Below are 13,304 nucleotides of genomic sequence, written 5' to 3' on the forward strand. Positions count from 1 at the left end.
ATTCTACACCAAAAAAATTAAAATTTCTGCCCACAATGTTTTAAAATTCTGCAAGCTTTATTTGTCATTAAATAAATGCAGAGGCTCCAGCATGGCAGTGAGGAGCACAGGCCACTGGCTGCACAAAGGTGCAGTCTCCCCACCCCAGGGACACGGACTCAGTGGTGAGGCTGCACCCAACCCTGACATAGCACAAGGTCTGGGCCTGCCCCAGAAATACCTTAGTGCAGGCAGCTCAGTGGAGGATCCAGGTGTGGAGGGACCTGCATGCACAGAGGCTTGTTGTGGGGCTCCAGGTGCAGGGGCAATGAGACTCTGCTGGGGCTTCCCCAGGTGAAAGTGGCTGGGGCTCAGCAGAGAGATCTGGGTGTGGGGGGCTCAGCAGGGAGGTCTGAGTGCTGGGGCTTGGTGGGGTGGGGGCCTGGGTGCACCTAATTGGGGGTCAGTAGCATAGGGGTCTGGATGTGGGGGTTCAGGGTGGTGGTGGGGGTTGTCTGGGTGGGGGGTTGAGTGCAGCAAGTTCAGTGGGGGGTGGTCTGGGTGCAGGGGCGGGGGTCCTGAGGCAGAGGAGCTGGGTGCAGGGGGGCTCCAGATGCAGGGGTTGAGGTTCAGTGGGGTGGGGTTTGGGTATGAAAGGCTAGGGCTTCTGGATGTACCGTGTGAGGCTTGGCGGGGGTGCCTGGGTATGGGAGGTCCAAATGCATGGAGGTTGGGCAGAGGAGGGAGCAGCTCCCCACACAGTGACCCCTCATGCCACAGCTGAAGAGCAATGGGGGAAGGAAACAGGGGAAGATGCTGAACTTTCTGCAGCTGGGGAAGGTTTCTGGGGGTAGGTCTGACACAACCCCAGCCACTCCTTGCAGGGGAAGAGGAAGTCGCATCGCCTCCAGCCCAGCCGGGACTAGCAGCTAATCCAGGCTCAGGGTAGGAGGCACTGGCTGAGTATCCCCAGCCCAGCAGTGATTTACCTCTCTGCGGCTGCTCTGGGTGCCTGAAACAATGTTCCTGTGCAGCTAGGGAGTGGTGTGTGACTGCTCTTGCAGCTTCCCTTTGTTTCCCTGTCAGAAAATCATTTTTCTGACAGGGAAACAAAGAAATCTGCGGTGGACATGAATTCTGTGCATACACAGAGACACAGAATCCCACCAGCAGTAATATATTATATAGAAGGCATATAAATTGAGAAATGTTTTTATTTTATTTTATTTTTCTGAGTTTGGGTACTTTCTGACCTATATCAGATCCTTATTATTATTTTCAAACAGTTTTTATATCCTATTTCCTTATTATTTCTGCCATGTAAGTATGTACCCAGGATGTGTGGTATCAGTAAGTATAGTAAATAAATAATGCTTATTCAGCCAGACTCTAATGATTGCCAAAATATTTATTTTTAATAGATGCAATTTATACAAAGACCTTTCCTTATATTTAGTGCCTTAAAATGACTAAATCAGTTTTTAATTAGGTGAAATTCAGTGAAGTCAATGGCAAAGCTCCCATTCACATCAATGGTGCCACTTCACCACATATGTCCAAAGTTCATCTTAGAATTAGTTTTTACAACTATGCTTAAAACATTGGCCAATTCTTCATGCTACCACAGTAATAAGTTAGCCTGCATGTTCTCACCAGGAATTTTATTCACAAATAGAAAAAAATAAATCCAACACTGAGAAGATAATGGAGCATGTACTGAAAAGTAGCATGGTTTATAGGGAATGGATCATGCCAGACAATATGATTTCGTTTTTGACATAACTACACAATTAGAGCCACTCTCTTAATTCAAATCCCTCCTTACAGGGTCTCGGTAAACTGGATTTTCCCACAAATTGACGCATTTAAATTATTTCAGTTTCTAATAAAGTACCTTTAAACAGTATGTCATTATATTTTTAGAAACCTTATAAATGGTGTTCAGGGTTTTTCGGCTCCCCTATTGATGTTTATAAGGCTCTTTTTAGTAAGTGAGAAAATGATTATACAGAGGAACAGTGAAACCAAATTATAAACAAAATGCTGCCAAATGTACAAAGTAAATAAACTAAAAAAAGAGTAGAAAAATATTATTTCCCCACTAACATTTTTCATAATCTTAAGTATTACTTGTAAATGCAGTAGATACAAAATAAATTATATAATGCTAGTGGATTATTAGAATGCAGTAGTTAATATATTTTAGTAAAGAACGGTATATCTCAGCGGTTCTCAAACTTTGGTACTGGTGACCCCTTTCACGCAGCAAGTCTCTGAGTGTGCCCCCTCCTTATAATTAAAAACATTTTTTTATATTTAACACCATTATAAATGCTGGAGGCGAAGCATGGTTTGGGGTGGAGGCTGACAGCTCGCAACCCCCATTGAATAACCTCACAACCCCCTGAAGGGTCCTGACCCCCCAGTTTGAGAATTTTCAATTTTTTTAAAATTAATGCAAGCTGGTTGTAGTAGGAACACTGGCAGAAGGACAATAAAGAGTAATGTAAAGTGGTAACATATCTAATTCGGGGGAATACAGTAAAGATTGGTATTTGATCTGATTTAACATCTTTATTTATGATGATCTGAAGGAAGGAGTTAACAACATAGTGATGAACTTCAGAGGATATTAAATTGAGAAAAGCGGCAAACCCCAAACCGCATCTCCCAGAGGAAGACCAAACAGTTTTAAATAGGGGGAGAAACCTGGGAAACAATTATGCCAGAAGAGATGTGTGGTGACAGCAGACAGCAAGTTATGAGTGAATATGCAATATGAGATGGCAGCTATAAAGGCCAGGGCAATTTTGAACTGCATAGTCACAGGCATGACATCACATAGCAAGAATATAACAGTCCCTTTGTAAACTGAATTCATACACAGAATTGTAAAGGAGCTCCAGCTAGGAACAATAGGAGGAAATTAGAAAGGGTTGAATATCAGGAAGGTTCCTTTCAGTGAGTTCTATTATAAGCTGTGGAAAAGCCTCTAGTGAAGCAGAGGAGGCATTCATATTTGGGACCTTTAAAACTGGAGTGGATAAAATTAGAAAAGATACTGTAGGCTTTTGAAAAGGATCAAGTGATTAACAAAATCCCATCCACCACCTCCTTCACCTAAATGACATATATATATTACTGTTCCATGAATCTGACAAACTCAGGAAAACACTCCAAAATAAATAAAATCATGATGTGGAATTTGTGAACTTGAAAGCCATAGATTCTGCCTCCTCCTATTGCAAGCACACAATTAGTAACAGAAATAAACATTTAACACTGGTAGTGCATATTCTTTCTTTCCACGGGTGGATGGACAGCAGCCATTATGCATATACAAGCTGTCTCCTTTGCATTCCTTCTGGCAGCAGACAAGAGTAACCAACCACTTTACAAATTTCAAAAGCAGTTTTTGAATCCCTGGAGGAAGGAAATAGGAGTCAGTTGGTAATAACTAACCTTGTATCATAGCTGCAGCTTAAAACTATTTCTATATCTCTAAACTCAATTATAATACGCACATAGGCAGATTTATCAAAGTCTTGTGAATGTCTCAGGGTTAGCCAGTTCAGTTGATTCTAACCCTAATCTTTTGATTAGATTTCAGTCTATCCTAGTAACCTTGAAGTTACATTTAAGGAGAAAATGTAACAAGAACAGTATTAATTAGAGGAATACAAGAAGTCATTCATGGGGGAGGGATAGCTCAGTGGTTTGAGCATTGGCCTGCTAAATCCAGGGCCATGTAGGGATCTGGGGCAAAAATCTGTCTGGGGATTGGTCCTGCTTTGAGCAGGGGGTTGAACTGGATGACCTCCTGAGGTCCCTTCCAATCCTGATATTCTATGATTCTAGTCTCTTTTTCTTTAGAAGAATCGTATACACAACTGTTTGTGGTGGTCACAACTTTGGGCTCCACCCCCACAGTATAATATGCAATTGCCACCAAACTATGTCTCCAAAAATTATGGTAAAAAATGATCAATTATCTTGCATTAGATATCACTTCTGCAAATGACATGCTGTATATAGACAACGTGGTAACAGAGCAGTGATTTTACATGTGGATTACATCAGCAACAGTAGCAGAGATGGAGAAAAGCCTGCTACAGTAAACTGTCATTTGTGTCTGTATATACAGGGTAAGTGTCTGTGCAATTTGCATAGTCAGGCAGATGCAATTTAGAGCCTTAGACTGTTACAGAAATGCTACAATTTTCAACCAGAGAACAGTCTGATTTTGCCCATGTCCTTCGCCCCAAAGAAAACTAAAAGAGGTTGGCGGCTAATACCAAGCAGGAGTTATGTGTGAAAGAGGCAGAGGTCTCAGACAGAAAATGAATTTGGAAAGTTATACTTCACATAGCTGAAAGGAACAGAGAAATGAAAAGAAGTGGGATCTCATGCTGAAACAACCATTACTTTAAACATACGGAATTTTTTAAAGTATGGAACCAGTCTTCCAAAAGTGATGGTATTATGGATCAGAATCATTGTGTGATTTCACCTGTTTCTGCATTTCATATTAAATCCTTATTTCTGTTTTTATTGACTATGGTATTGTAATTTCTTTTGGAATATTTGTAAAAAAACAAAAACAAGGATGTAAGCATCTTTTGAAAAAAATGTTTATATAGTAAAATATAGACTAACAAACAAAAAACACAGACCCGATGTAAGCAAAATACAGTTACTCTCCGTAAGGATAGATATGTGATGCTGGTACATCACACCTTGATCCTAACTATTGGATCCACACCAATGTGAGCTAGAGTTGTGTTCTCAGTGACAGTCAGATTACAACTACCTGCTTTACATCTAAGCTCCCACCTTTCATCTAGTGCCTCTACACCACTGGTTGCCACCTTCTCTGGCAGCTGGCCTATCAGTTGCTATTGTATGTAGACCATTTTGGAATCTGCAGGTTGTACCTTCTTTTCTTGTATCTAGCACATTTTTGTTAAATTTCCATGCCCCCATCTCCACAGTTTTAGCTTCCTTGTTTCCCCAGTGCTGCTAGCCACCCTAACTGGTAGTAATCTGGTAGCTAGTACCCATGGGAAAGGGAAAGGAGCTTCCACCTGCCATTTTGTTAGGGTTCCCCTCCTCAGGACTCAAAACTAGAGAAGCTCTTATTGTGCAGGTGAAAACCCAAACCTCAGCACAGCCTGATTAGTGACATTCTCCTGAGAAAGAAGAGCAAGCCATTCTCTATCTGAATCCTTTTCTCTCATACCTGTAGCAGTACTACATCCTCAAAGTAGCACCATTACCTTCAAGTGAGATGAAATTTTACTCATCACAGTATTTTGGGGAAGGAGTAGGAGGGGAAGCAGCAACTGTGAATTGTTTGTGTGAATGAGATCATAGGGATTCAGTAAGCCCTGCATAAGTCAGGGAAAAGAGTTCTCATTCACCTGCTAGGTCATCTTTTCCTCCTCGCATTCCCCAAGCTCCACTCTCTAAAGGCCAAATTCATCAGACACCAACTACCAGAGGCTATGAGAGATGGAGTCTCTAAGCAGTGCCCAGGGACAGCTCTCTGGTAGGAATACCAACACTCTCCAGCTGAGGATGACAAGAGGGCTGAGTTTCTCACCAAGGCAACATCCACCTCTGGTTATTAAATTTATTCCTCTAGCTAGCAGGGCCTGATTCAAGCCTTAGTAATGATAATTCTGTACAACATCAATTACTTTAAGAAGGCTTAAGTCTTCAAACTCTGGCTAGAGGTCTTGCTTAATTCACATTTTATTTTTATTACTATAAGTTAAAAGATACATTATTTCTTCAGGAAACAAAATTAATTTTGTGTTAAAAAATAGTAATTTCTTAAGATTTAAAATAAACCTAGTTCTAGAGAATTCAAAACAAGAGGCAAATAATTGAATTTGGTTTCTAAAACTACAGCTATTCTATTTGCTATATTGGGGCACTTCTAAAAGGCTGTTATACAAATCCTCCTGATCGTTAATAAAATATAAATGTAATTTCCTCACAGGACTTGAGCTTCACGTTAAAGATAAGAGGTTAACTACCTGGTGGTTTTCAAAGCTGAACCTTCCAATTCCCTCCCTGCTCCCATTTTCTCTTTTAGTAGCAGTAAGGCTTTAAGCATTAGATCCCAAGCAAGAAAGTTTTTACAAATTGAAAGGGAGGAGTCCTAAAAATTCACCACCTCCATCTTCTGGACAGCCACTTTGCCCAGGCTTTCCTCCAAAGCCCTGTTCTTAACTGTATTTGACCTGTTGCAGTCCTTTTCCTGAAAGCTTCTTCTGCCTTTAATTTTATCTAATAGCGCACACACAAAAAATTCCCATATACCTTATTTCTTAAATGGTCATTGGGGAACTCACACTGAGATCATTTGATGACTTTTCCTTAATCCTTCCTTCAGGGAGAAATTTCAAAACCCGTTCCCTTCAGCCCCTTGCTGCTGCCATCACTGTAACAAACCTCCCTAGTGGAGGGACATCACAGAATTTCCATTCACCAGAATTTATGAACTACTATATAGTAATGAATCACAAACGCCTCAAAGTCTATATGGAAGGTAGCTGGACATTGCAAGTTCATATTTACAAACTGGAAAACTATCTCAATCTGGAGATAGTACAATTAAACACAAATCTTAAGGAAACTTAATAAAAATCAGATTTCTGTAACTTCTAATAGTGTTTTTCATTTTTGTCTAACCACAGACACCATCAAACCCACATTCTGAATTGTCAATAATTCAACACCATTATAACCCCTGTGCACATGTATTTAGGTTTGCACATTGATATAGGACCTTTGCTATGAACTTAGTGGACTAGAACCTTGCTGTAGCAAAACATGCTCAAGCAAAGAAAGAGGTTGGGTACACTCATTCTATTATTGCAGAGGGTAGGAATCTTTTTAGGTATGTGAGGCAAATCAAATCCAAAGAACCACAACCCCTTAGGAACGTTAGGGGGAAATACCCAAGAGAACTGTTACGGAACAAGAGTGGAATCCCCCATATCAGAATAGAATGGAATAGAATGGAATCCCCTAAACTTCATCTCCAGGAACAACCATCTCTACCCACTTCAGTAGGGCAGCAGACTGCAAATTAGCAGATAACTAGTACACAGGACACGTTTAGGCTCTGCAGGAATTCCACCCCCAATCTTTCATAATGATGTCTCAGAAAAAAGTGTCTAGAAAACATTAAAATTCAGGAGACAGGAATGCTAAAGCAGTTTATCCCCTTCTCTGTATATAAAGCACAGTTTCCTGATTAGGACATGGTTAGTCCACACAACAGTAGAAAAAATTTAAGAAGTGAGCTGCATGCAGTTTCTCTATCCATGTCCCACTGCAAATCTGATACAGATAGTAGAAGAGCACAGGAATGCTGAACCAGACAGCTAGCTTTCCACAGAGAAACAATCTCTAGTGCAGGGGTCAGCAACCCCTGGCACGCGGCTCGCCAGGGTAAGCACCCTGGCAGGTCGGGCCAGTTTGTTTACCTGCCACGTTGGCAGGTTTGGCCAATCGCGGCTCCCACTGGCCGAGGTTCGCCGCTCCAGGCCAATGGGGGCTGCGGGAAGCCCTGGACAGCACATCCCTCAGCCTGCACAGCTTCCCGCAACCCCCATTGGCCTCGGACGGCAAACCGAGGCCAGTGGGAGCCGCAATAGGCAAAATCTGCAGACGCGACAGGTAAACAAACTGGCCCAGCCCACCAGGTGCTTACCCTGGCGAGCCATGTGCCAGAGGTTGCCAATCCCTGCTCTAGCGAGATAAAAATGTTCTGTGGAGCTAAAAGCACAGACACTTAGAAACCTTAAACTATATAACAATTATTTGAGAAAACCTCCTAACACACCCAAGAATTGAAGCTGAAGGCACCCCAAGAAACCAAAGCAAAGCAAAGATATAAGCCTCCCCCAAACCTAGAAACCAATATGAAGTGAATCAGAACCCTTCACACCCCAAGAAACCTGAAGGTACTGAAGCAAATCACCAGTCTTCCAAGAGTGGATGTAGAACTTTCTCTATACAAATACACCAAGATTAGGAAACTAAAGGAAAGTGAATTATGTACAATTAGCATTATGAATGTATTCTGCCTTCATCTGACATCAAGCACCAGGCCTGGAGGAAGGAAGTGGCAATGGAGATTAGCAATGCTGTCTCTAGGGGGAAACTCGTGAAAAGAAGAGGCAAGGCTTCCTATGTTGCTGGACTATAACATTGAATGCTCTTCCCTTTAATAAATACTACAGTTCAGCGTGGCATCCTATCAGGGAGAAACTAAAGAATTGTATTTCCTTTTTAGTTGAGATTAGTTGGTGGGGAATATTCATTATAATTAGGTCTGACGGGTTATTAAGTTTACTTTTACATTAGTCCTAGTATTTGTCTGTGGACGAGGTTGTATTTTTAAAAGTTTCTGAAATATTTTATTATATACTCTGGTACGCAGAGCCCTTCAGGTATCAGCATCTAAAATTAAAATGTATTTCTACAAGAACAGATGAGCAATGGTCTGCCATGGTACAACAATTCCTAAGCTAAAAAAAGATAAAAGGAAGAGAGCCAAGATAAAATCAAAAGTCTAGAAAAGTTGTATCAGAACCTTTGAGCATCAGAGGCCTTGAGAATAAAAGTCAGTTCCATGAGGCAATGGAGCACAAAAGGCCAAATGGTAAACGAGGCAGTCAACACCATAAAGAGCTAGGAGTGTGTTAAGGAAACTGGTGAAAGCTAGGAGAGATACTGAGAGGAGAGAGTTTTTCCAACTACAGTAGAACCTTCTGAGTTGCGAATACCAGAGTTGACCAGTCAACCACACATCTTATCTGGAACCGGAAATATGCAATCAGACAGCAGCAGAGACCAAAAAAGAGAGAGAGAGAGAGAGAATAGTACTGTGTTAAATGTAAACTATTAAAAAAATAAAGGAAAGATTGAAAAACGATTTGACAAGGTAGGAAACTGTATCTGCTTGTTTCATTTAAATTAAGAGGGTTAAAAGCAGCATTTTCCTTCTGCGTAGTAAAGTTTCAAAGCTGTATTAAATCAACATTCAGCTGTAAACTTTTGAAAGAATTATCATATCGTTTTGTTCTGAGTTACAAACATTTCAGAGTTATGAACAACCTCCATTCCCGAGATGTTCGTAACTGAGGTTCTACTATACTTTTCAACCACAAGTACTATAGTATGTCCCAATTATGTATTCACGTGGGGAAAATTATTTTTTTCAGATATATATTTACCATTTATTTATATTGGGAAGATGTTGATTAAAAACATATTCTAAAGAAATATGCAAATACTAAACCTCATACTTGATACTTTAAATAAATCAATACAAATATATGTAATTTAAGGGGGTATGAGAGAAGTAGTAAGTCTTCTGCCTGTGTCAACTTTTAATAAATGAAAACAAAAATCTCTGGTCATTAACTCTTCAAGTAACACTAAACTGGACTTCACCATTTCATCTTATTGAATTTCTGAAATATTACAGTTGTTTCAGATTATACTAGCCACCTTTGGGTAACCTCTAAAAGTCAAGGTTATGTTATTTATATAAACATTAAAAGTTTAATTGTGGTAGGTATGGATATAAGAACAAATGCTAGTTATTATATATGATAAATATTACAATCCAACCAGGATTACATTATAAAGAAAATACTATATATTTGATGAGACTTTAATCTTTGAGCCAGCGTCATCTTGCAAGTTACTCATCTAGTGAATAGAAAATCTGTTAGTCATGCAGTGAAATAAACTAGTTCCACTGAAACTCAATTATAGATATTTCAGGAATAAATTTAATCAGTTTATTGCACCTTCCCTTAGTAATAAATAGTTTAGAGTATACACTAGTAGCAGAAGAATATTCTATTTTTTTAAAAGCCTACCTAAGCAGGGACTTCTCTTTATTCCTCCAATGAGGTTTATGAATATTTCTGTACTAATATGTTAACATATACAAGTTACACTGCAGTTTTTTGTTCGACCTTGGAAACGTAATTCACTTTGAGAAGCACAGCAAGGTCTTCTGTTTCATTTGCTATTAGTCCATAATATCTGCATTGCTGTTTTATTTGATAGCAATATCAACAGTGCAGACTTCCAGAATATTAAAGTGAGGGTTATAAAATACAACTAAAGGGGAGGGACAGTGACAAAACCCAAGTCAGATGATCATGTTAAGTATTAGAACTTCAGCGGGTGTGGGGGGGAAAAGGGGGAATGATCTCCAAAACACTATTTTAAATAATCTACACAAACTCAAGAAGCTTGTTATGATTTTTCAGCACTCCTCACAAATTAAAAATACAAGGCATTCTTTTATTTTCGTAAACCAGTAGAGAAAAAATGAAAAGGTACTGTAATAGTGTAGCAACTTCCTGAGTAAAATTTGATTTACAATTCATGTTATCAAAAACACAATTTATGAAGAAACATTTTAAATGGCTCTGCCTGGGGGAAAAATCATGACTTTTCTTCATGGAAAAAATACATTTAGCTATCAAAAGGGTTTCACTCCATTTCATTTCCTCTGAGTCAGTTATATAATAGCATGCCCCAGTGCCAGATGTTTAAGCTTCATGTAGAAGTTTATCCCAGCCAGTATCAGATCACAACTTTTAAAACATCCACATCCAGCTCCTTTTATTATATACAAGCATAGTATCTTTCTTCATTGCAAGCTTTGCTGGTGGTATACTGCATGCAGTGAGACAACTTGCTCTATGCAGGGAACATATCTTGACTGCAGTGCAAACTCTATTCCTATCATCATCCTTTCCAGTGTCAGCCTGGAAATGCAGACATATAATCCTGCGTGTATGTGTACATACCCCACCAACAGAAACTGGGAAAGTCAGGCTTTATCCATTGTGATGTATCTATCTCCCACCAATTTGAAATAGACTTGTCCCTATGTACATGAGTGATTATGTGTGCGTCCCAACCAGTGCGAGATGGAAAACAGAGACATGCCCTTGGCTGTGTGTGGCCCTCTCAGTCATCAGTGTGAGCTGAGAAATTCAACCATTTATGTGTGTGTGTGCGCACGCCCGTCCCAACCAGTGCGAGATGGAAAACATAGATGTGAGCTGAGAAATTCAACCATTTGTGTGCGTGTGTGTCTCAGCCCATACATGCAGCCACGGCCTGTATGTGTGCACGCGCATGTCTGCCTGTCTGTCCCAGTCTGAGCCGGCAAACGCAGCCTGGGCCCCATCTCTGCGTCTCTCTGTCCCAGTATGTGCTGATTTTAAAAAATGCATCCATGGCCCCCTTTATTGTGCACATCATGCCAGGAGGCGACAATGCAAAACTTCAGAGGCTCAGTCACCTGGATCCCTAGCAGATTTTTTGTTGAAGTCCAGGCAATGAAGCTCACCGGCTCCTTTCCGCTTTTCCGATAACATGCATCAGTTATTCCCATCCAGCTGCAATTCCCGGCCAGGCTGACATCGACTGGGGTGGGGGAGAAAGGCTGCTGCTGCAGCATCCCCTTACCTCAGGCGCACCCTCCTGCTCCCCCCCAGGCTATGCAGTCACCCGAAATGTGCCCCCCCGACCCCTCCACGCGCACACACCCAGCCCCTGCCCATTGCAGGCACCCACCTGGTAGCGCGGCGAGCTGGAGTCGCGGCAGCCGGGGGATGCCGGCGGCGGGCTGGATGGGAACGAGCCCTCTCACGCACGGAGAGGCTGGTGTTGGAGGTCGGGGGTCCCCCTCCCTCGAGCTGGGGGCTGGGGAGCTGCTGCAGCGGGTTCCTAGGCCGGGCCGTGCTCGCCGACTGCCGGGCGTCTCTGCCTCCCTGCACAGGGCAGCGGGGAGACGGGCTGGGCTCTGCCAAGACGCGGACGCCTGGAGTGCAGCGGCCACGGAGCGGGATTCAGAGCCAAGCCCTTCTCCCTGCCCAGCTGGCGGGAGGCGCGGCCAATCCGGTGACCCTGCAGCCCAGCCCCGGGGGAGACGCGGGCCACACGAGGAGGGGTCAGCAGCAGCGACCTGCCCGGCCGGCAGACAGGCCTGGGCGCGTGCAAGCGGCTTGGCACTGCAGGGTCTGCTCCTGCTCCTGCCCTGAGGCACAGGCTGTGCAGCGCGACAGCTGTTCCTCCAGGGGTGCGGGGTAATGGCTGCTAATCACAACAGTCAGGGCACTTACAGCTGCTGTGGCATATTCCCCTTCAGCCACACCTGGACCATTCCAAAGCATCTTTACACTTCACTGCCTCCCCACTAGGGGGGTTGTGCCCCTTCAACCCTACTGTGCAGACTAGGCCTGATCCTAGTTAGCTCCACCACAGACCAGACTATTGGAGCCACAAAGTTCCTTCAAGTGAATGTTGCTCAACACAGATACGGGGGTCAATCACAGTGATTCAGTTATAGGATGTGGCCTTCCCCCTTTTTGCTGTCTCCCTTTGTGTTCCATGAACAGTTGTAAAACTCACCTTTTCACTCCTGAGCTCCCTCAGCTTTCATTCATTTTTAGTTGGGTAGGTCTTAGTCCCACTCTGGTGACTGGTCCATGTAAGAGGATATGCATCTACTACTGCTAACAGCAACAGGAGTCATTCTTTTACATCAAGTCACAAAAGTTCATTCTCTCAGCGCTCTAGGTGCTTGGTTCAAACTCCACTGTCACTTCTTGGTTAGTTATAGATCCATCTCTGAGAGCATGAGAACAGAGTGACTCAGCTGGGAAAGTATCAGATGGGTAGACCTGTTAGTCTGTATCTACAAAAACAATGAGGAGTCCAATAGCACCTTAAAGCCTAACATTTATTTGGGCATAAGCTAGTGTGGGTAAAAAAAACACTTCTTCAGATGCATGGAGTGAAAATTACAGATGCAGGCATAAATATACTGCCACATGAAGAGAAGGAAGTTACATTACAAGTGGAGAACTAGTGTAATCAGGGTGGATGTAATCCACTCCCAATAATTGATGAGGAGGTGTCAATACCAAGAGAGAGAAAATTGCTTTTGTAATGAGCCAGCCACTCCCAGTCCCTAGTCAAACCCAAATTAATAGTGTTAAATTTGCAAATTAATTGTAGCTCTGCAGTTTCTCTTTTAAGTCTGTTTCTGAAGTTTTTTTGTTCAAGTATAGCTATTTTTTTAAATCAGTTCTAGAATGTCAGGGAGATTGAAGTATTCTCCGACTGGCTTTTGTATGTTACCATTCCTGATGTCTGATTTGTGTCCATTTATTCTTTTACAGAGAGACTATTTGGTTTGGCCAATGTACATGGCAGAGGGGCATTACTGGCAAATATCACATTAGTATATGTGCAGATAAATGAGCCTC

General features: G+C 42.1%; 1 protein-coding gene across 4 annotated transcripts in view; it reads right to left on the bottom strand.

The window, feature by feature from the left end:
- The window catches only part of OSBPL6 (oxysterol binding protein like 6), a 182,745-nt gene extending 170,941 nt beyond the window's left edge, over window positions 1-11,804 (bottom strand). For all 4 annotated transcript variants that reach the window (XM_030580624.1, XM_030580622.1, XM_030580623.1 and 1 more), the window contains exon 1: window positions 11,608-11,804. The gene's annotated coding sequence lies outside the window, so the exon portion shown is untranslated. The remainder of the gene's footprint in view (window positions 1-11,607) is intronic.
- Window positions 11,805-13,304: the final 1,500 nt, after the last annotated feature.

The sequence above is a fragment of the Gopherus evgoodei genome, chromosome 11 (genome assembly GCF_007399415.2).
Source record: "Gopherus evgoodei ecotype Sinaloan lineage chromosome 11, rGopEvg1_v1.p, whole genome shotgun sequence".
Lineage (NCBI taxonomy): Eukaryota > Metazoa > Chordata > Testudines > Testudinidae > Gopherus > Gopherus evgoodei.